General features: G+C 38.2%; 1 pseudogene; it reads left to right on the top strand.

Annotated features, from left to right (window-relative positions):
* The first annotated feature begins 5022 nt into the window (after positions 1-5022).
* LOC142460446 (U6 spliceosomal RNA) lies at positions 5023-5120 on the top strand (annotated as a pseudogene).
* The last annotated feature ends 3854 nt before the right edge of the window (positions 5121-8974 follow it).

Below are 8974 nucleotides of genomic sequence, written 5' to 3'. Positions count from 1 at the left end.
TGCTTATGATCAAGAGAACATTAAAATATAAAAACCAAGGATTTGTTAGTGGAGTGGGTTATGAGATATTTTTCTTCTTTATTTCTCTTATTGTTGATATACTACTTCTTTGCTACAAATAGAAAAGAGAAGCCAAAATTGTTAAACTGAAGCTAATTGCTCCCATATTAGATCTTGAAGGCACCAACGGGTTGATTCTTTAGAGTTTGGTAATGTCAGAATGATTACCTATTTCCAGAGATGCTTCATTTCATTGGAGATAAACCCCAATAAAACCAACATCACTCTTTCATAAATATTATGAGAAGAAGGAGAAGCGGAGGAGGAGGGGGAAGAAGAGGAGTGGGAGGGGAGGAAGAAGCGGCATATCTAAAGTATAGCATGGCACGTGTCCAGGGTGTTGCTTGAAGGTCAGTGTTACGGTGCAATTTCTGTGAATGTGGTAAGGCCCCATGGTCTTCCTCAGCACAGCGACATCAGAGGCATTACAGCTAGATGGAGGATTAGAGGGCACACTTGCCTCAGGGTGAAAGTCTATGCGAGGAGATAAATGAGAAATGAAATGACGTTCTTAGGCACACAGATATGAAAGGTACCTGAGAGAGGCAGCCGGGGGTTCTAGCCTTTACGCTGATGGCTCACCACTGTCATCTTGAAATTGGCCATGGGGACACCTTACAGATTCCCTAGGGCTTGCTATGCTGCTTATGTCCCTGCTTATGGATGATAATATTTTTAGTGCCAATTTGTTATTTAGTCGCAACGTAGTTACTTAGTTACAAGGTAACCTGGGGGGGGGGGGTAGTTTCCAGTCAAGAATTAAAGAGTATTTCAGAGCACTAGTCTCAGAATGTCTTCCATGCTTACTAACTTTGTTTTTGTTTTGTTTTATTTGAGGATTTAAGTCTCTGATTCACATTTTTCTCGAATTCTTTCAAGTGTCTATATATTGCTGCTCTGCTTAAGACAGTGCATCGTGGTAGCTGGACACCATCTAGTTCTCTTTTCAAAATAGTTAAGGCCTGGGTTCTTGCAGCTTATTTGTCCTCTAGGTTATTTTCTTCTTTGAAGGCTTAGACTCCTTCTCTTTCTTTTGCTCTAGAGAAATAAACTCACATAATTATATCTTAGGTGACTTTCTAGACGCTTCTAAGACTCCAGATACTATTCAGCAAATTAAGATGAACTTAGAAGATAACTTACTGAATTTTATTATACCAATTGGATTTAGGGGATACTATTAGATATCCCCTACATCTTTAAACTCAGAAATCTAATCCTTCCTGGTATTTGATATACCTAAGAAGCATTTATAACTGTGCCTCTATATGTGCTTTAGTATATATATTTTATCATATCTATGTGCTTGTGTTAGTCAGGGTAGACCAGAGAAACAAATTCATAGACCATTCTTTCATATATGAATAAGAAAGAGTTTACTATATAAGAGCAATTGAATATTGAAAAACATCCCAGCACAGTCCAGGTCAAGTCCATAAGTCCAATATTAGCCCATATGTCCAATACCAATCTATAAATTCCTTTTCAGATTCATGAATCACATGCAATGACACTGAATGCAGGAAGATCACAGCCCAGTGGGTGGAAAGGCTTGTGCATCCAGTGGTAGTAGAAGCATCTCAGCACCGGCGTGGGTCTCTACGTGCCTCCTCCAGTTCTCTGAGTTCTGGTTGCATCAGCATAGCTCCATCAGGCACATCCTCAGTAATGTCTCGCAGGGAGTATCTCTCTGTGCCACCTCCAGTGAGCTATTTATTTTCATAGCGCCCCAAATGAGTTCATCAAGCTGTGACCTGATTGATAGGGATAGACTCCACCCCTTCACTCTTAAGTCCCAAAGTGTTAACAGATTATGTAACTACCACAATGTCTATAACACACATGTACATACACAGTAGTTGTTGAGTCCTTCCCAGTGGCTTCTGACTCACAGAATGAAACACTGCCTGCTGCAGTGGCACCCTCACAGTCGTTAGGTTTGAGCCCAGTACTGCAGCCCCTAGGTCAGCTATCTCCAGAACCACACACGTTTTTATTGACTTTGCTGTTGTTTCAAAATTATATGTTATAGCAATTACAAACAGACCGTTTTCTTTTGTGTACTTCCTAACACTTCATTATTTTGTACAATATCAAGTTGTGTACATTTTCAACCTCATTTGAAATTATCTTTCTAATCTTTAAAAATAACAATTCTATACTATGCAGATGTTTAACTGTGCTTTGTTGCCCATTCAAAGGCATTCAACTGTGTGGATCATAACAAACAATGGTAACATTTCCAAGAATTGAAGTTACAGATCATGTGGAACTTGGTCATAGGCCAGAGAACAGTTGCGTGAATAGGACAAGGGGTAATGCGTGGATTAAAATCAGAAAAGGTGTGTGTTAAGATTTCATTCTTTCATCATACTTATGCAGTCTGTACCCCGAGTAAGTAACGCGAGAAGATTGGCTCTATGGAGAAGAACAGGGCAGCAAGTTGACAAGAAGACTCATGATCACCCTGTAACTTGCAGAGGACACACCCTCGATTGGTGAAAGTGAAGAAGACTTGAAGCACTTACTGATGAAGATCAAAGAATATAGTCTTCAATATGGATTGCACTTCAACATAAATAAAACAAAATATTCATAAATAGATCAATAAGTAGCATCTTGATAAAAGGAGAAAGGATTGAGGTTGTCAAGCACTTTCTTTTGCTCATTTCCACAATCAACACACATGGAAACAGCAGGCAAGCAATCCAACAATGTATTGCAACGGTAAATACGCTTCAAAAGATCTTTTTAAAGTGTTAAAAAGAAAAGATATAACCTTGATTAAGATGAAATTATCCCAAGACTAGGCATTTTTCAATGGTCTCTATGTATGTGAAAGCTATACCAATAAATATTGAGGCCTTTGAATTATGCTACTGGTGAAGAATATTAAATATACCATGGACTACCAGAAAGGTAAATGAATTTGTTTAGGTAGAAATATAAGAATTCCCCTAGAAATGAGAATGGCAAGACTTTTTCTCATATATTTTGGACACATTAACAGGAGGGACCAGCCCATAGAAAAGGACATCAAACTTGCAAAAGTAGAGAATCAGAGAACAAAAGGAAGACCTTCTAAGAGATGGATTCACACAAGGCGCCTTCAACAATGTGAGGGAGTGGGCGGGGGTGGAGGGGGTGGCGGCTGTGCAGGCCTGGGCAGTGTTTCATTCATTTGTATGAGGGAAAGTAAATACTTGGGTCCGGTTCATACATGCATAAGACTATTCCAAACAAAACATGTGTAAACAAGTCTCTGCGATTAATGAGGGCTGCAGTTAAATCCCCTCAGTAATTGTTGTTATGTTTAAGCCTGTTGTTGTGCTGATGTATCCATCCATCTTTCTTCTTTTTCATCGACCCTCTATTTTACTAAGCATGATGTCTTTTTTCAGGGTCTGATAACTCATAATATATCCAAAGTATGTGAGACAACATCTCTCCATCCTCTATTCTAAGGACTTTATTGGCTTTGCTTCTTCCAAGAGAGACTTGTTCATTTTCTGTGCGGCCTATTGTAAGTTCAATATTCCTCACCCGCACCATAATTTAAATGCAAGATTTTTCTTCAACTTTCCTTATTCAGTGTGAACTTCCACATGCATAGGATGCAATTGAAATACCATGTCTTGAGTCAGGCCCACCTTGCTGTAACCCCTATACCACCAGGAATAATGAAAACAAAAACAAAGAGCAGGAACAAACACACACATAAAAATAAATAAAATAAGGCTAAGCCAACCAACTCTCAAATGAGTGGAACACACACACACACACACACACACACACACACACATTCTTAAGCCACAACCAGCAGGTACTTTCTCTTTTCAGTCATCACTGCATGCTTATCAAGGTCTTTCCCAAGTTGTGCACAGAAGGAGTGCAGCCACTGGTGTGTAAGGGTGGAGGGTGACAACTTTTGTGGAGATTTAGGGAAGATTCTAACCCTGTTGTGTCTTGTGCTTCTCTTCTGGTGGTTTACAAAATCAGTACAAACAACAAACAAAACAAAACAGAAAAAGAACAAAACCACACCAGAACTAGTTGCTGCTTTTTGTCAAGACCCACACCCCTTGTGGTTGTGGAGTTTTTCTGTAGTTGTAGTTTTTCTGTACTTGGCTTCTGTGGTTGTCTGAGGGTGTGGGCGTTACGGGCGGTTCTGTTCTTGTGGCTGTGCTGGCGGTTTACCAAAACAGAAGACAGAGGAGAGACTCAAAAAATAGAGCCAAGAAAAGCCTGCCAGTTTTCCAGTGATGACCCTGCTTTTAACCCTGGGCACCCCAGAAGCAAAAGAAGGTTTACATTACTAAAACATTTTCATATCTTTTGAATTCCTAATAATTTCATTTTATAAATATTTATTAAAGACTAGATCAAGATATTGTCACATTGTGTATACTTAAGCATGGGAAAGCATGCCTGCACATACAGGCATCGGATCGAAGCTTACCCTTGATCTCAAGGCATACTTTGATGGGACAATCATAGTGCATACAGATAATTACTTAATTTCCATATGACTAGTTGTATAACTTCTCTTTATCTTGAAAGCATAGCCAAACACATTCTGATTTGATTTGTATTTGTGTACAAAGCTACCATCTGCTCAATTCATAGCAACACAGCTATTTAAGAGCAATGGCAACTCCTGCCCTCTCTGGCCATGCCATGCACTGACCTGGCTGGTGAGATCGTGGCCGTCCAGGAAATATGTGTCATTTTTAAATTATCTGCTGTTGAGTCAGCCTCATGACAAGGGTGATGACTGATGGCTGCACATTCAGTACATTGACTGGGAACCGAATTTGGGCCCCTGAAATGAAAGTGAGAATTCTACCAATGAACTAGGACTACTCTCCAGATATCTGTCGTGTGTTGAATAAAGGGCTCCCCAAAGAGATATCCACTGGAACCTCAGAATGTGACTTTATATCAAATGAGATATTTGCAGATGTGCTTGCTTCGGCGGCACATATACTAAAACTGGAGAAGATTAGCATGGCCCCTGCGCAAGAGATATTTGCAGATATAGAGAAGAACATTTAGTTCATCCTGTATTTAGGCTGGGCTCTAAATTTGATGACTAGTATATTTTCAAAAGGTCCCTGGACGAGACAAAAGGTTTGCACTTTACATTGGCCTAAAGGTTGGCAGTTTGAACTTCCTTCTAGTTGAAAAAAGAAAGGCCTGTCTGTATGCTTCCATTGACATTGCAGTCTAGAAAACCCTGTGCAGTAGTTCTACACTGTCACACATCGGGCTGCCAGGAGTCAGAATTGGCTTGAAGATAACAAGTTGTGGTCGTTACATAATCCTGTGTCAACTTGAAGGTATCAAGAGTGAAGTGATGGAGTCTAGCCTGTCAGTCAGTGATGCCTCCTTGTGGGTACGGCCTTCTCATGAATATTCTGGGAACTTCCATTCTCTTTCTGCCTTCGTCTTCCTGTGGACAAGCCAGGACAGAGACTTTCTGAGACCTGCAAGGGGGCCCTTCTCTCTGCTTCACCTTCCTCTTGAAGAGGTATACATGAAGGGCTGGAGGAGTCTTATGGAGACCCATGCCAGCACTGAGATGCTTCCTTCGACAATGGATCCACAAGACCTTAAACCATCTGACCTGTGATCTTCCTGCATTCGACATCGTTGCATGTGCTGAGTGAGTCTGAAGAGGAAATCATGGGCTAATATCAGACTTATGGGCTAATATTAGACCTATGGATTTGATCTGGATAGGGCTGGGATGTTTTCTTAATATACATTTTTTCTTGGTATAAAGTTCTCTCTTACACACATACACACACACACACACACACAATAAAATAAAGGCAGTGGGCAATGGTATCCAAATTAAGCTTCAAGGAAGTCATATCAAAATAGGAGAATATATCATGGCCTTTTAAAAAAGTGTCAAAATGCATCATATTTATGTCACATTCTGAAATCCAGGATCGCTTGTGTTGTGATTTATGCACATGGCCCTAAATTGGAAATCAATTTTTATTTCTCAGCAATATTTATTCTTACTTATTTTTTTAACTTTCCTGAAAAGCTTTAGAAATATTAAACATCTTTCACATGGATTGTAAGTAGCAGTAAATAAGCAATACACACAAAAAATCTTGAGTTTCTTATGGTGAGTTAATAATTAAATCCACCAAATGTCCATTACCTGCCATCATTTTCCTTTATGCCCAATTCTCTTGGGTTGGTCTCTTCTGAAATTTGCGCTGGTAATGAGCTTTTGAATGCTGAGTTGATATGATAAAGGCAGGGTTCATATTTAAAAGCTTTTTATCAGAATAACTAGAAATGTAATTTTAAGTAAACCTCATCACTACAACTGTCTTTAATCTCTTGGGATAAATATTGACAAATGAGGCTTAGTTTTTTACTTGTTTAGCTGCTGCTGACACAGAGTGGGGGTTTTAATGGAGCTTTTAAGTGGATAATAGGCATGCAATGAGCATTCTGAGCTATGATAATGGGCACCATATATGGATAAGCAGGACTATATTTTTCACTATGTTTCTGCACAAGAAAGTATTTGAAATTTATAAAAGAATCAAAAGACTATTTACATGGCCACTGGGATGTGTGTTAAAATTCCTTATGCATTTAAATATCCCTATTTTCACACCCACTACAACCATTATTTAGTTTGCAGATTCATTAAACTGTATAATGTGTACTTATTAACTGCCAAAGAAATCATGTCAAATTAGGTGTGGATTTTTATTACTTAAAAGAAGAAATATGCACACATAATAATGCAACATGCTAAGAAACAATATTTGAATCACCAAAATATCCTTAGGAAGAAAAGGGTTTGGATAGGAATCTTTCATCCAAGCCTTCCAATGAATGTATTTAATGTTAATGTACACCATTTACAGAAAAGCAGTAGCTGGGATTTTAGCACTGGTTCGATGAAATAAAATATGAGTTCTCTAATTGCAGAAATGTGACATGCCATATAAATGATCATGAGGGGAATACAAAAAGTATGGAATATGAGCAAAGGATCAGAAATGCATGCTCTTGGAAATTCCGATGCGCTTCAAGTAAAACAGAGCGAGCAAAAGCTAAGGTATGGTTGGGGTGAGAAAGAAAGAAGCTGACCTAGTTAACTCTGAAAAAATAATGTTTTGACTAGATCTGTATGGGTAAAGAAAAACAAGTATATACTTAGTTCATGTGTTTCTCACAAGGATTATGACTTAGAAACTCTGAAACTACTTTACATTTGAGAAGGCTTCCAAAAACTCTGTGGAAAGCTTTCATTATCTTGAGATTACATTTTTCCATGAAGTTCTACCATGTCAAGTCACCAGGTCTCTTCAGACTTGCTTTTCCTAAAGTCAGAGCCTGCCTCTGACTCTCTTGGCTGTGTCGTACCCCACGAGGAAAACCTACAGTGGCAGGCTTCCATAATATCTGCTCAATGCTCACTCTTTCTCAACTAACTCCTTATGCCCAGAAACTTTCGATGTTGACACTTAACATTGTTTTAAGGCTTGCCTCAAATTGGGTGGAAGTAGAAATAATGATCAATTTAAATGATTGACCAATAAAAATGAAAATAAAACACAGTTGCTTTCAGGGAAACTAGATAATACAATATGAAAAAATATAATGTAAGAGAATTGAGGAGGGAAGTCGATTCTAAAGATAAATAAAATGGAATTAGCTATTATTCTAGGTATGTCCATGTAAATAATGCATTTAACGTGCTTAGGATTGCTTGGAAGTAATTTCTTCTTTGACTTAGTTATCAACATTAACATTCTATTCACAGTGGATTTGCTCTATTAATTTTCTTAACAAACCATTTCTTCTTCATTGCCATAGTGGTAAACTTCAACACAATGGAAAACTTTTTCCAAATTATTGTTATTCATGTAGGTAGATTTCACTTTACAGAATGAATCAATACAAACATAAAATGTAAGAATCAGACATTGCCTAACATGTGAAACTTTATGATATCTGTCTCTTCATCCAAGAAGTACTAGTACTAGATAGCAGATAATATTACTTATAGGTCTACGTAGGATAAAGCGTCAAAGGATCATGTCTACCTCAAAAGATGTTGTTCCTCTCAGTGTGTCTGGTCAGAGGAGAGACCTGTGACAAGTTAGGGAAGAAGAAGGTGTGCCAGGGAAACCGTTTTCTGAGTTTATCAGTGACATTAAGGACACTATTGAGTGAGTGGGAGTTGCAAGCAGAATCAGCTTCTGTGATATATATTCTCAGTTGAAAGAAGTAAATGCAAAACTACAAGAAAAATAACTTTTCAGTGCAAAAGCCTGGAGGCCCTTGAGAATAGATGATACCAGGAAAATGTGAGATTATTGTGCCTGCCAGAGTCTATTAATACCATAAATATAGATGATTTCCTGAGGAAAAGATCCTTGAAAATGTGCCCAGTGTATGATGCTGAATATCAAGTTAAACAGCAAAGACATGCATTGCAAACCCTGTATTGATTCCCCTTCCTTCTCCCTTTTTCGGTGTATTGAAACATGCCTCGGATCCCCGCAAATTCTTCTGGATCCTAAACTAAATGTATTATTTTTTTTCCTTCTGGATCCCTTCTTCTCAGATTCACCATTTTCATTAAATTTATAGACAGCATCCAGTAAGTCAAAACCTGGGTGATCATGTTCATTATTTCATTTAATAAATATTTCTTAACCAATTTTGATGGGCCAAGCATTGGTCTAGGGTACATTAGTGAACAGAGTTGGCACATAGCATGCCCTCTTTGCACTTACATTTTATTTAGAAGAGAGCAGTATAGACCACAAATGGAACAAATAGAAAAATAAGTATGTTATATAACAAGAAATCGCTATAAAAAACAAACAAATAGTAAAGGGGGGATAAAGATTATAGTGAGTTAATG

Source organism: Tenrec ecaudatus, chromosome 10, assembly GCF_050624435.1.
Source record: "Tenrec ecaudatus isolate mTenEca1 chromosome 10, mTenEca1.hap1, whole genome shotgun sequence".
In the NCBI taxonomy this organism is placed as follows: domain Eukaryota; kingdom Metazoa; phylum Chordata; class Mammalia; order Afrosoricida; family Tenrecidae; genus Tenrec; species Tenrec ecaudatus.
Note: the sequence above shows the minus strand (reverse complement) of the source record. Positions and strands in the feature narration are given on the sequence as shown.